Consider the following 13,690-nt stretch of genomic DNA (forward strand, 5'->3'; position numbering starts at 1 on the left):
ATATATATATAAAACTTTAATTTTAAACAGCAAAATATTATTTTCTGATTTATAATACCACATTAGTGTGTTTAGTTTGATTAGATACTAGTTCTGTTTCCATTCCAGAAGGTTATTTAATGTGATACTCTGTTAGCTAGCCTTAAGTCAGATCCAGGCTTTGGTGATGGCTATTTATAATCTATTTTTATAATAATGAATCTTAAATATGATTCTTCAAAGGCCAAGTGTCTTGGTTACTTTTCTCTGGTTGCTGAGACAAAATACCTGATGCCCAAAGTAAAGCAAGGAAAAGTTTATTTATCTTGGGTTTTGGAGGTTTCAGTCCATACTCAGTTGGCTCCCAAGACAGGATGGTTTGGCTGAGGGACTACTATTTATGGTGGTCACAAAGGATGAGGGAAAGGGCAAAAGAGGGCAATCATGTCTCTTCCTTCCCCTGTATTTTAAGCTAGCTCCCTGGCCCTGGGTGTGTGCAGCACTCACACTGCCAATCCTAGCACTAGACAACAAACTAATCACAAATGCTAGATTCAGCCATCTCCACAACTGCATGAGGCTTTGCGAGGCCACCCAGACACAAACCATAACACCAAACTTGTGCAAAGAAAACCATCGTTTTCTAAATAGTTCATGATATTTCATATGTTTTGTAGCTTTAGTAATAGCTTTTCCTTTAAAAAATAGCACTTTCAGTATTCACTGATAGAAGTTATGCCTACTAATATACTTGTATCCTGTAAATTAAGCTGAAGTCTGTGCTGTGACAAAGCTGGACTTAAGAAGTGAAGATAGAATACTTTTCTTACAAAAAAACCGCATCTGCAAGACTTGATCACTTCATCTTCCTGGAGATATTTTATTTTATTTTTTTCTCCTTTTTTATTTCTTGAGAATATGGCCCAATTTAATGAAACCTTAGCTGCCTTCAATTTCTATAGACAAAGAGCAGAATTTGATATTTGAGTCTATTAAAAATGAGATTTGTTTTTCTCAAGTCCTAGAAGGGACGGGAATTTATGTCTAGTTGGGGCGCTGGGATCCTGAAAGTAAGTTTGGAGCTATTATATATATTAGGTCAAGATGTACACCATATAGCAATACAAGACAGAGAGATACCATCTTCTTAGGGGTGCAAAAACTGTCTACTCACCAAGCTAAGCATTCATACTCTTCATATTATTGCCTTTCTTGTCTTGCTCTTGTGTGAGCAGCTGATGACTGTTGCTAAATCAAAGATCAATCATATGTAGAGTATGAAGTCAGCAAACCTTGTTGTTCGTGGAAAAATAAACACTTGAATTTGCTTTTCAAAATTAATATTCTACATTTTGGTTATTATAAATATGAGGAGATTTAATGCCCTGTTGTATGAAATTTTAATTGTGTCTTTATTAGAAGAGTCTATATTTGGTCCCATACCTACACAGCAAAGTTGTTAATCTAAAATTTGTCTTTTAAAAAATTCTCTTAGGTATGGAATTGCAATTAGGCAGGAACTTGTATTCTGATAAGTATATACCATTTCTCTTTAATCTAGTAAGTGCTTTCTTTTATCTTTTTAATTAACTTTCACATAAGTTAGTCACTGTACATTTTCTGACCAAATAAATTAGGGTTTTATGAAAATTGAGATTAATATCTTTGATCATTTTTTTTGGTCTTTTTGCCCCCTAGAATAATATAGTGAGTTTTTTCTATAGCAGTAACTTTGTATAGATACACGATACATACAGCTGTTGTAGAATTTGGAATTAAGAAGCATTTACTTCCCTTTTATTTTAATACTTAGATAAATTTCTGTTTACAAAGAAGATAAATTTTCTCTTCACATAGGCCTGGCATGGATTTGGAATTTCCATATAACCTGAATACAGTGCCTAAGCTTTTACAGCTATGGGAAATATCTATTTTTAAAGACTTTTATCAAGGAGAGTCCACATTGTCTGTAGAGACATTTTTACCCTCTGTAATTCATTCTCTCAGGAGATCAATCTTTTTATGTGAACTAAGTCCTTCTGGCTTAAAGCCATTTATTCTAATCTGGATATATAGATATAGATAGATATAGATAAATTAAGATAAATATAGATATATAGATATAGATAAATATACATATATAGATATAGATAAATTAAGCTTAGACTTGTAACTATTTTTAATTTAATAAAGATACTATAATTAAAACTTTCTTTTGCTCTCATATTAGATAATTATATCATGTTTATGGAAGAAATACACATCTCAAAAAAAGGAGTACAAAGTAATGTCTTCCAAAGAAGGAGTAGTTTATAGATGCTTCCTTTTGTGAAGATCTAGTCTAGTAATAAAGTAAATGTCCTCCTTTAGTATTATGGATTGTTTGGTTTCATCTTTTTTGTTCATTATCAGAGGCTTGTGCTATAGGCAGAGTAAATTTAAGCTGTAAATCTACATGGTGTATTATTTGAAGTTTGTGGTTGCAAGTGACAAAAAATTCAAGGAGTAGGAGCTTAAACACTAGAAGTAATTATTATCTCATATTACCATTGGCTTGTAATAAGTGGTTTAGCAGCTTAGTGACTTTAAGGCTGTAGTTAATTGTCTTTGAAATTCTCTTTGCGTTACATTACAGTTGCAAGATATGCTACTTAGAAGGGCAGCAGCCATCTTTGGGTAACTATATCCAGAAAAACAAACAAGAAACTGTGTATGTCTTATGTTCTTTAAGGTAAGGGAAACCTTCCTAGAAAGAACTTCACTTGCCTTGTGGGACAGAGTTATTTCGCATGTCTGTGCTTAAACTAGTGGTGTGGCCATGGGTATATGATCAGTATGGTTAACTGTAACCCGTGCTCATTCACTTTGGGTCTGGAGGAGCCAAGCCTCTGCTGGAGAGCGGGAAGTCTAAGAGGTGAAAAAGACTAGAGTTCTGTACCCCAGGAAGAAGGTGAAGTAGATGGTGACTGGGTGAACCCACAGGTCTGCACATAGGAGCCTCACTGGAGAATATTATAATAGAGTGTGTAACAACAATGGAGGGATTAAGAGGCTGTTAGGAAAAAGAGGCAGCCACTTAGTTTTCAGTTGAATTAGGCATTGTCTATGTACAAATAAATTTCATATTTTAGGGTCCAAGCCAGTCTTTAAAAACTATTTAAAGGTGGTTTTCTGGCTCAGGTTTTTTCTCTGTTTTGTTCAGAAACTATAGGGGAGCCATTTGAAGCTGGAAATTGATCGCATGTGTGGGGCTAAAGCAAGACTAGCCCTGCAAACACAGAGCTCAAAACAAGTTATGTAAACAAACTGTTCCAACACCAAGCAGGTGAGGGGCCCAGGCCAGCCAGGCAAACAGGTTGCTAAGAAGTGGGGTTGGAATTGACATGCTTTTTCTGGAATGTATAAATAAACGTGCTACATTGCTTGAGCAGTTCCTTTCCTCCCATCAAGAGAGTAAGGGCCCCACCTGATCTCAGCTTATTATTATTTATTTTCTCATCCTCCCCACCCCCTAACATCTAGAGCTACAGTGGGTTTTACAAAGGACCTGGGTGTTTATGGAACAACAATGTGGTTTTTCTCCCTAATGTATGACGTTAATTCAGTAGATATTCCTGATATCACTGATCCACGTGGAACAATTACAGTAGTTCTTCTGTTGGATATCCATTTTTATCTATTTCTTGTTTTAGATGAGTTTGTGGGACAAATTTAGTAGGACTTTGATTTAATTATTAGTTACTATACATTTTGTTCTTTAGCTTTATGATATGGTATTCTAATAGTTCAGGCCAAAAAGCCAGCTCTTGGGAGATTCAGATTATTTGTACTCATTTTGGTAGGGGATATCCTGGCGATGTTCTAAGCAGGAGAGGGCGACAGTGAAGTAGGTGATCACAAAGGAAGGCCTCGAGCCGTTTCGCTGTGGTGCATCTCCTAATTTTGGTGAAAGTGGTTCTTATTTTGTGTTTATTTACTTTTTGCTATTAATTTTTTGCAGTACTGGGGATCGAACCCAGGGCCTTGGGCTGGCTGGGTAAGTGTTCTGTGACTTAGTTGTAGCCCTATCCTGTTATCCTTATTTTAGGACTTTCTGGGCATAAAATTCTTGCTCTAGTTTCTACTACTGTCCTGTAAGGAAACGAGTTGTTTATAGAAGTGTCCTATATTAAATGAAGCAAATTCCAAGTTGGAATAAATACAAAATCATATCTAGTCAAAACTTTCCTTGAAAGATCCCTTAAGTTGCCTATAAAGAACAATGTACACGATTTTGAACATTACTCAGGTAATACGTAGTTATGGATGTATAATACCCAAAGTGATACAAAGCATAAATCACATGCATGGGAAATATAGTGTGATAGTGTTTTAAATGACCTAAAAGTCTATCTTTAATTTGTGTAGATTTTTGAATGGTACCATTTCATTGTGCTTTTTGCATGATAATAGAATATATAATGTAGTAGCAGGCATTTGTTTTTAGAGAAAAGCATATTATATATTTTTGTGTGATCACTTTTAGGAAATTTTGTCTTAGAATTTTAAAGATACAAAGCAGAATAAATATGTGACTTTTTGTACTTAAGAGGAAGATTAACTTATCCTAATTATCCTTAATGTCAATTTTAGGAAGATAATTATAATGTCATATTGAATGTATTACTTTTAATCTAAATGCCAGCCATAGCTTTGATACCAGATGGGAATAGAGGGATGGGCACTCAGCCTGGTAATTTGTTCTCATAAATACATAGAAAAGTTTATATCTTCTGTTTCTTTCTTGCCTATAGCTTGAGCCCCTGGGGGATTTTATTCTCCAGTGATTTCAGAAAAGAGATCAGTTGGGTATTCTAGTCTTTCTTGTGCAACTTTTATGAGCCTCTCATATGCTGTGTTCAGGCTTAACCTGTTTCAACAGAACTGATTCTGGCTTTGTCTAAGGGTGAGACTCACAAAGGAGCAAATTAATTCTTGGAAAACAATTCTTGTACTTTACTTTTTAATGTTTAAAGAGACCCAAGTGAACACTCCTGAAGAACTCCTAGGAGTAAAGAACTGGTATCCTAACAGTGGCCAGAAAGTGCGCTATGCCTTTCTATTAGAGCCACACGTCCTCCATTGGTTCATGAAGCTGTACAGAGACAGGAATTGTTTATCTACAAAAGATTACATAATGCAAACAGATTTAGACATGAAAGAGTACAGGCAGCATGTATTCTGAAAATATTGCTTGAGAGGGAATTCTTTGATGAAAAGATAACTAATTTGTTTTCCCTCACATTAAAAGGATTGCAGTGGGAGTTCCTGAGTGGTACTCTCACTTTAGCAGAGAGAAGTCTCATCCCTTTTCTTCATAGTGGCTTTATGTTATGGGGATAAGGGCATCCATCTTCATTCAAAAAAGTTAACATTGAGAAAACACTATCTATTACTAGTCCATGTTCAAATCTTGCCATTTGTTCCAATTGTTCTTTTTAACATGTTTTACTGCAATGTGATACAGTACAATAAACTGTAAATACTTACTGTATATAGTTTGATCAATTTTGTGTAGACCTTTGAAGCCATCTACAATAAGATGATGAACGTATCTGTTCCTTTCAGACATTCTTGTTTATTCTTCTTGTCTGTCCTTTCCTTACCCTTTCCCTCCATCCCTAGGTGAGTGAGTGTTAATCTGCTGTCACTGTAGATTGCATTTGGTAAAGTTTTATATAAATGGAAATATATAGTATTTACTTTTCTTCCAGCCTTTTTTCCAGCAGCACAGTCATTTTGATGTCTTTGTTATTTCCTCTGTTAATCAATGTGTAATTCATTTAGTCTGTTAGAGTTTATTAATTTTATTAGTAGATTGTATTCTATTATCTGGACATGTCAGTACTTAACTGTACACTTGTTGCTAGACATTTGAGTTTTTGGCTGTGGACATGCATGTTTAAGTCTTTACACAGGCATATTTTTTATTTGCCTTGCTCACATATTGGGTGGATCATCTTGGTAAGCGTATGTTAACTTTTTTTGTGTTATGGGGAATTGAGTCTGGGGCTCACATATGCTAAGCAGGCACTGTATCACTGACTTACCTTCCCCAGCCCTTGCTTTTTTTAAAATTAAGTCAGGCTTTTGCTAATTACCCAGATTGGACTCGAATTTGTGATCTCCTTGCTTAAGCTTCCTGATTTGGATTATAGGCATGTACTATCACATCCTGCTGATATATGCTTTTAAAGACAACTATTTTCTAAAGTAGTTTTTCTGTTTTACTATTCCGTCAGTAGTGTGAGAATTCCCGTTGCTCCGTATCTGGAATTTTTGGCCATTCTGGAGCTGTGTACTTTCTGGAAAATGGCCCTCCTTCGAGGACATACAGATGAACAGTTACCATCGTGGTCATCTTGTAAAATTTGACTTTTGGCTTTGCCCCTATGGGGTGAAAGAAAGAGATGTGAGAGGGAAGGAGTGATTGGATATAACCCTCTCTTACTGACTATGGCTAGAAGTAAGAAGTGGTAGGAGATTATGCAAGATCAGGAGGAAATTACATGGAACAAAGAGGGCACAAAAGAAGGAGGCCTGCTTTACTCTTCCGTCAGTAGGGTTAAAAAGAGTTTGTATGATCAGATTCTTTTGGTTCTTAGTTTTTATTTCTGTATTTCAGATTAAAAATCTGAATGAGACTACTTAAGGAAAATTTCCTTGGAAACACATAATGTGTGCACTGTTGCTACTTTTTTGTACTAAACACGTTGCCTTTTGCCCTCTGAGACTTTTCCCATCCTGGGTTTTTGCCTCATTATCGTAATATGTGAAGTGCTGTTTTCAGCCCTCGTCTTTTTTTTTCTGTAGGACCTGACTTTCTTGACCCCTTCCATCTTCCAGAGATGCACCTGCTTGGCCTTAATGAAACCGTTTACAGTTTTTGTCCTGTCTCTGACTTCTTTGGGGGCTTTGTTTCCTTTAGGAATCTGGGTTTTGAGGAAGGCTTTCCTTGCAGGGTGCTGGTCTCATATTTACAACTTCCATGGAGGTAGCCATCCTTTCTGAGCACAGGGCCCCAACTCTGTGTGTGGACTTCTTATTTTCTTTCTGGATATTACATTGATGATAATCTGAAACTGAATTTGCTTTCTTTGAGTTTAATTTCCTCTCCAAACATTTGCCTTCCTCTCATGCAGCAGTCGCTGTCTCTGTTTCTCACTACCATGTCATCTTTTTGCTTCTTCCCTTTTCAGACTTCCTATCTTGCTTCTCATCTTTATCTCTGTCTTTGTTGTCATTTTGGCACCATCCGGCTTTTGGTTCCTTTGTGTTAGGATTGTAACAGAGACTTTCTAACTGTTCACTTTATTTCTGGTCTCTCTTCAGCCCACCCAATTAAGATTTGATAAGTTGTTTGTTATGCATCATTTCTTTAAAAATAATCTCTGACTTCCAACAACCTTGATTTATTTCTCCGAAAACAATTTTTTTTTGTCTTTTTTTTTCTTGAGACGGGGTCTTGCTATGCAGTTCACGCTGGCCTTGAGCTCACTTTGCAGCCCAGGCTGGTCTCGAACTTGCAACCATCCTCCTGCCTCAGCCTCCCCAAGTGCTGAGATTACAGGCGTGAGCCACCACGCCTGGCTTGAAAACAATTTTTTAAATTCTTATAATAGTATCTTTGACTACATTCAGTTATTTGTTGTTCTTCTACACAAAACTGCTACACCAAATTTGGTCTCTCTGTTACGCACAATCGCCTGATGGATACACATTTCTACACGTTGTTATGTCTTTTCCATCCCGTAACAAACTCTCACTGCTTTTGCCATAGCTGTTTTCAAGTTTGCCTTCAGTTTCCAGCTCTTCCATGAACAGGTTTGATCATGTAATCCTGCTTGAACTTGAGTGATCCTGCCCTCCTTTGGAATATGTGACCTGCTAAAGACAACCACTCATTTTGGGCTAGTATCCATTTTTAAGATACTTTTTTCTTCAACCAGAGCTCAACCTTCTTGAGTTTTATGTCTCTCAGTCTCTAAGTATAGCCTGTTTTAGGTGCTTGTATTCTAATAATAATGACACCTTATAATATTTTGAAAGGTAATGATGCCTAACAAAGGGAAATATCAAACAATATGACTTTGTTACCCTTTACATCTGTTGGATGCTGAATAGTTTTGCATATTCTGCCCGCTGTGTGCTACGAGCTTTCACAGAATCTTTGTTTGTCAATAAATCTTTATGGTTTTAGGATAACAACTGTTGTTATCCTAAAGCTCAGACTATTGGGGTTATACAACTATCAGGTGGTATAGGTAGAATTAAAAGTATTTTTCTTATCTGCCTGATTCTAAAAACTGTGTTCTTCTTTGTATCATGTTGTTTTTCTTTTCTTTTTTTTCCCTCCTATGTATCAGTAACTCTGGTTTGGAAAGGCATTTCATGTAGGGGTTCTACTGTTAGCTCAGTTCCTAACGCTGTAGATTTTCTATGACAAATGTATAAATTTATGAGTGTGAGATTAGGTTGAGATAAAGTACTTTGTGTGCAGCATTTGCTTATATTTGCTTTGTTTTTTGCATTTTTCAGTTTATGATTCATCCAGAGTCCTTTAAATAATGACCCAGAAAAGTGCAAGTTAAATACATAGAATTCTGAAGGCTATCCAAGCATGTAGTTTTCATCAACTTGGCAGGTGGCTATTTCTTGTGTAAGGCAATTTTGAGATTTGGGGCTTGCTCCTCAGAGGAAGCAAAGTAACATTCTTTAATTCTGTCTTTCAAAAGGGGTATTATGGATTATAGTATATGAAACATGAATCTACTTTAAAAAAGAATGAGAATACATTTATAGGTCAGTTGAAAGCCACGTTCAACCTGTAGTTTCTCTCTTTAATGGATCATGCGGAATAAAATTATAATAGTATTTAGTATGTGTCTTAGTTACTCTTTACTCATTGCTGAGACAAAATACCTGACGACCAAAGCTGGGAAAGGAAAGGTTTATTTCTTATAGTTTTTGGTGGCTTCAGTCCATACTTAGTTGGCTCCAACGCAGGGTGACGTGGCAGGGCTGCAGTTCATGGCGAGCAGGAGAGTGAGATACACCTTCTTCTTGCCTTTACATGACATCCTGGCTCCACCCCTAGGCCAGTGTTGCACTCACACCCCCAATCCAGGCACTAGACAATGAACCAATCACAAATGCACAATGCAAATGCATGCGGCCTGCATGACAGTATGTCAAAGTAAGGAATAAGAAAATGTAAATAAATAATTTCTGCTGCCTATGGGAAGAAATTCTGATTTATAGATTTGGCATTTATTTATTTTTATTTTATTTTATATTTTTTAGTTTAAGAGCAGAAATATTTATTGAGAGAGAGAAAGCTTCTGTCTGAGAGAGACAGAAGAGAAGAGGTCCCCAGTGGGTTGCCCAGATTTGGCATTTAAATTCAGACATTCTTGCTTTGTACCCAGAGGAGATAATCATCAGATAAGTTATACAAAGAACAGAAAGTAGCTTACTGATAATGTAGGGATATCATAACAGTGAATAAAAATAATCAATTTTTACATAATATCCATCTCTGTCTATATATTCACACATAATATGTTATAAAATATTTCTTTCATTCAACAAATACGATGTAGAAATAATATGTGTACATATGTATTGATATCTGCATATCAATATATTTTCATTAAAAGATACATCTTATTTATATCAAATTACAGAAATAACATTTTTGAATATGTTCAAGATGAGGTCTCTGTAGACTTCTCATGTACAAAATGGAGATTTTTCTACTTTGAGAGCTTTAGGAAGCATATTGAAAAACAAAATAATTCTATTAATAGGTGACACCAGTAGCTATCTGCCGTGTCTCTTTACATGTGGGGAATAGGAATTGTGTTATTTCTGCCTATGCATTTGTCCAGAGAAAGATGGTTTCATAACTTGAAAACATATTTTTTCAAGGATTAGATTAGACTTCTATTCAGTATAGAATCTATACTGAAAAATGTTTTTGCCTTCCTTAAATTGGGTAGGAGTTAGGGCTTTGAATGTTCAGAATTGTATAATGACTGTGATTTATTATTCAGTTATTATATAGTCTACTTCGGTACCTTTTGCAGAGTGGGTCTCCTATAAATGTTTATGAAATTAACTTTATTGGAATTAAAGAATAGTGCAGTGAGTATCTTTGGTAACCTTTCCATTTTTCCTGTTGTGAAGATTTAATCTAAATAGTTTCCAACACATTTAAAAAATTATTAATCGTGATTAAAAGCCCCATGACAAAACCAACCATATTAAGTATTTTAAGTGTACAGTTCAGTAAAGTATATTATTATGCAAAAGGTGTCTAGGACATTTTCATCGTGGAGAACGGAAGATCTCTGCCTGTTGAAGACGCCATGCTTCCTTTCTTTGTCCCAGCCTCTGATAATCGCCATTCTACTTTCTGTTCCTGTAAGTTTGACTACTTTAGGTACTGCATTCAGTGTTTGCCTTTTTTTTTTTTGTCTTTTTCCTTTTTATCGGTACCGGGAATCGAACTCACGACTGCCTGCTTGCAAGGCAGGCGCTTATGCAGCTGAGTTAAATCCTCAGCCTCAGTGTTTGCCTTTTTGAGAGTGGATTCTTTTCAAGTAGATAGTGTCCTTGAGAAATAGCAATGTTGTTGCTTGTTCCTTCAATTTAAAGACTGAATACTCCATTGTGTATGTTTACCATATTTGTTTATCCATTTATCCATTGGATATTTGAGTTGCTTCCATCTCTTGACTGTTGTGAATAGTGCTATGATTATGAGTGTGAAACTCTGAGATTCTTCTTTCAATTCTTGTGGAAATATATCTGGAGTTGGGCTTTCTGGATCATGTGGTAGTTTTGTTTTTAATTTTTAAGGAACTGTCATGCTGTTTTCCATAGCAGTTGTGCCGTTTTACACTCTTGTCAACAGTGCACAGGAGTTTAATGTCTTCACAGACTTTTTACTTTCTATTTTTTGTGTGTGCACTGTAATAACCATCATAATGATTATTAAATTATATCTCATTGTGGTTTTGATTTGTACTTTTCATAATGATTAGCACAGTTGAGCAATTTTTCTTCTGCTCTTTGGCCTCATGTGTATTATTTTTGGAGAAATCTTATTCAAGTTCTTTGCCCATTTCCTAATTGGATTGTTTTTTTGTTGAATTATAGGCATTCTCCATTTATTTGAATACTAACCCTTTATAATATGTAATTTACAAATATTGTCTCCCATTTTTCTAATATAGTTTTAAACTTTTAATGTTGACATAATTTAATACTTACAGAAAAGTTATGAGACTAATACAGGTTAAGAATCTCTTATCCAAAATACTTGAGGCAGAAATGTTTTAGAACTTTGTAGTAGAATTTGAAACATTTGCATAGACATTACCATTTGAACGTATTTAATCTAGAAATTCAGTATCTGACTTTTTGAGTGTCATGTTGGTGCATTTAGAATTTTGGATTTTTAGATTAGGGCTACTCAGCATGAACTTTCATGTATCCTTTATTTAGAATCGTCCACTTTTTAAAAAAGTATTTGAGTTACTTGACATTGTATTGAGACAGTGTGCAGTGAATTACTTGAGATAGCAGGAGAGATAAAAATATAAACACAGCACCTGTCTGAATATGTAAAACAAATAGGGATTTTTAGAGACTAATACAGATAAGAAGAATACAGTTGAGAACAAAAGTAAAAGGATACTTTTGTGAAAAGCAAAAGTAAATTATTAGAATTGTTTCAGTGATTAGCCCTTATCCCCAAAGCCTGAGGAGATTTTTGGCAATGTTTGGAGACATATTGGTTATCACATCTATGAGGAATGTAAGGGACAGTTGTCCTACTAGTCTCTAGTAGGTATAGACCAGGAATGCTGCAAAATACCTTGTAGTGCACAGGACAGCCCCCTCTAACAAAGAGTCATCCTGTCCAAAATTTTAGTAATGCCAAGATTGAGAGACCTTGTCCTATCCAAGGAACTAGTTCTTGCTGAAAACCTTTCTTGAGAGCTCTAGAGGCTTTGGATCTAGAAGTTCTCTCAAATCGATGTGAAGATCTTGAAGTATATGGTGAAGACCATGCTTGGTAAAGAATAAAGTATGAAAAATGTGTTCTCTTTTTTTGGTGCATACCCCACAATCATAGGGTTTAGTAGGTTTAACTCGTTATACATTTTTTACAATAGACAGTCTAAAAATGCTTTTCCTAATTCTATTTTGTGTAGTAGTCACTTGTAGCTAGTATGTTCCTATTATTATATTCTCTTGTTTGCTATTTTGTGCTGAAAACTTAAAGAAAAACTACCTAAACTCTGAAAAAGCAAATGCCATTATATAAGAGATCTTGAAGCATAGAGAAAGAAGTGATGCTGTGAAATGTAACTTAAATGGTTTCTTTTCAGTTCTCAGTTTACTGCAGAGAACCAGGTTATTCATTGTGCTTTATCAGAGTCCGGTAGACTGGGAAGCCAGTGGAAACAGCCTGGGCTTTGAAATCCTGGAGACACCCTAGTTTTGAATCCAAGCCTGTTCATTACTAGCTATCTAGCTTTGGGAAAGTAACTTACACATCCTGAATTCAGTATCTTCTTCTCTGTGTAGGGATAATGTCAACTTCATTATGCGGTGAGGGGTAGTGGACTGCAGTAGCTAAAGTTGTGTATTCTGACATGTAACTGCCTGGTTTCAAATCTAAACATCGCTACTTTTAGTTGGTATGCCTTTTGATAAGTTTCTCAACTTCCTTTTGGTTTATCTGAAAAATCGGAATGATTATGATAGTATTTACTTTATCATGTTATTATGACATTAGATGAATTAATGTATGTATGTAAAGCGCTTCATGTGGTACTTGGCACATGGTAAGCACTCACAGGATTAACTTGAGATAAAAGATGTAAAGTACTATTTACTATTGAGCAAATAAAATGGACTTGAAAGTTTTTAGAAATTTAAATTTTAATAGCAGATAGTTGGTGCTGATATATAATGCCATTATAACAGAGTCCCTCAAGTTATTACTGGTAGAGATTGATCTTAAATCTTAGGGATACAAACCATAAAGTGGGTGTTCATTTGCTTTGTACTTGTACCTGGAAATGACCCCATTAGATCCTTATTCGAAAATATGCTTAGAGAATTGTAAGCCTTGCCAGATTTCTCTGGCATTGCAAAAGGCTGTTAAAACAGCTGCTTCAGCATGTGGAGTGATGGGACAGGTTTGGATTTAAAGTAGTTATTCTACTAGTCCATCTCATGAACTTGTCCATGGTAGAGAGGGAAGTGAGAATAGCAGGAAATAACATAAAGCTTGATTCTTTTAAAACTCTATGAGTTTTAAAAGTATTAGAAGGGATTTGACCTTTCTTCTTGACAAAAAAATTTTCAACTCAGTCACAGGTAATATAGTAGGACAAAATATTAGGTCATACCAGCTCTTGCCAAGTATTGTGCTATAGAAAGGCACATTTATAGGGTATACATGGTCTAATCATTTCGTGAAATACAAAAATATAGTGTCTTGCTTATGGTAAAGTGCATGGAAAAGAATTTAGTACAATGCCTAGCATCTTCATGCTTTATTAAGACCTAGCTGTCATCATCATCATCATCATCATCATCACTCTTAAACTTGATGTTAAGAAATTAATAAGATCTTTCTGCTCCATCCAGA

General features: G+C 35.4%; 1 protein-coding gene and 1 pseudogene across 1 annotated transcript in view; both read left to right on the forward strand.

Moving 5' to 3' along the window:
- The window catches only part of Ppm1l (protein phosphatase, Mg2+/Mn2+ dependent 1L), a 316,234-nt gene that overhangs the window by 10,893 nt on the left and 291,651 nt on the right, over positions 1-13,690 (forward strand). The window lies entirely within an intron of this gene.
- Positions 1-13,690, forward strand: part of LOC134476136 (KATNB1-like protein 1) — a 63,960-nt pseudogene continuing 50,270 nt past the window's right edge.

Source organism: Cavia porcellus, unplaced genomic scaffold (genome assembly GCF_034190915.1).
Source record: "Cavia porcellus strain 051 isolate PalLab524CR breed Dunkin Hartley unplaced genomic scaffold, mCavPor4.1 scaffold_5, whole genome shotgun sequence".
NCBI lineage: Eukaryota > Metazoa > Chordata > Mammalia > Rodentia > Caviidae > Cavia > Cavia porcellus.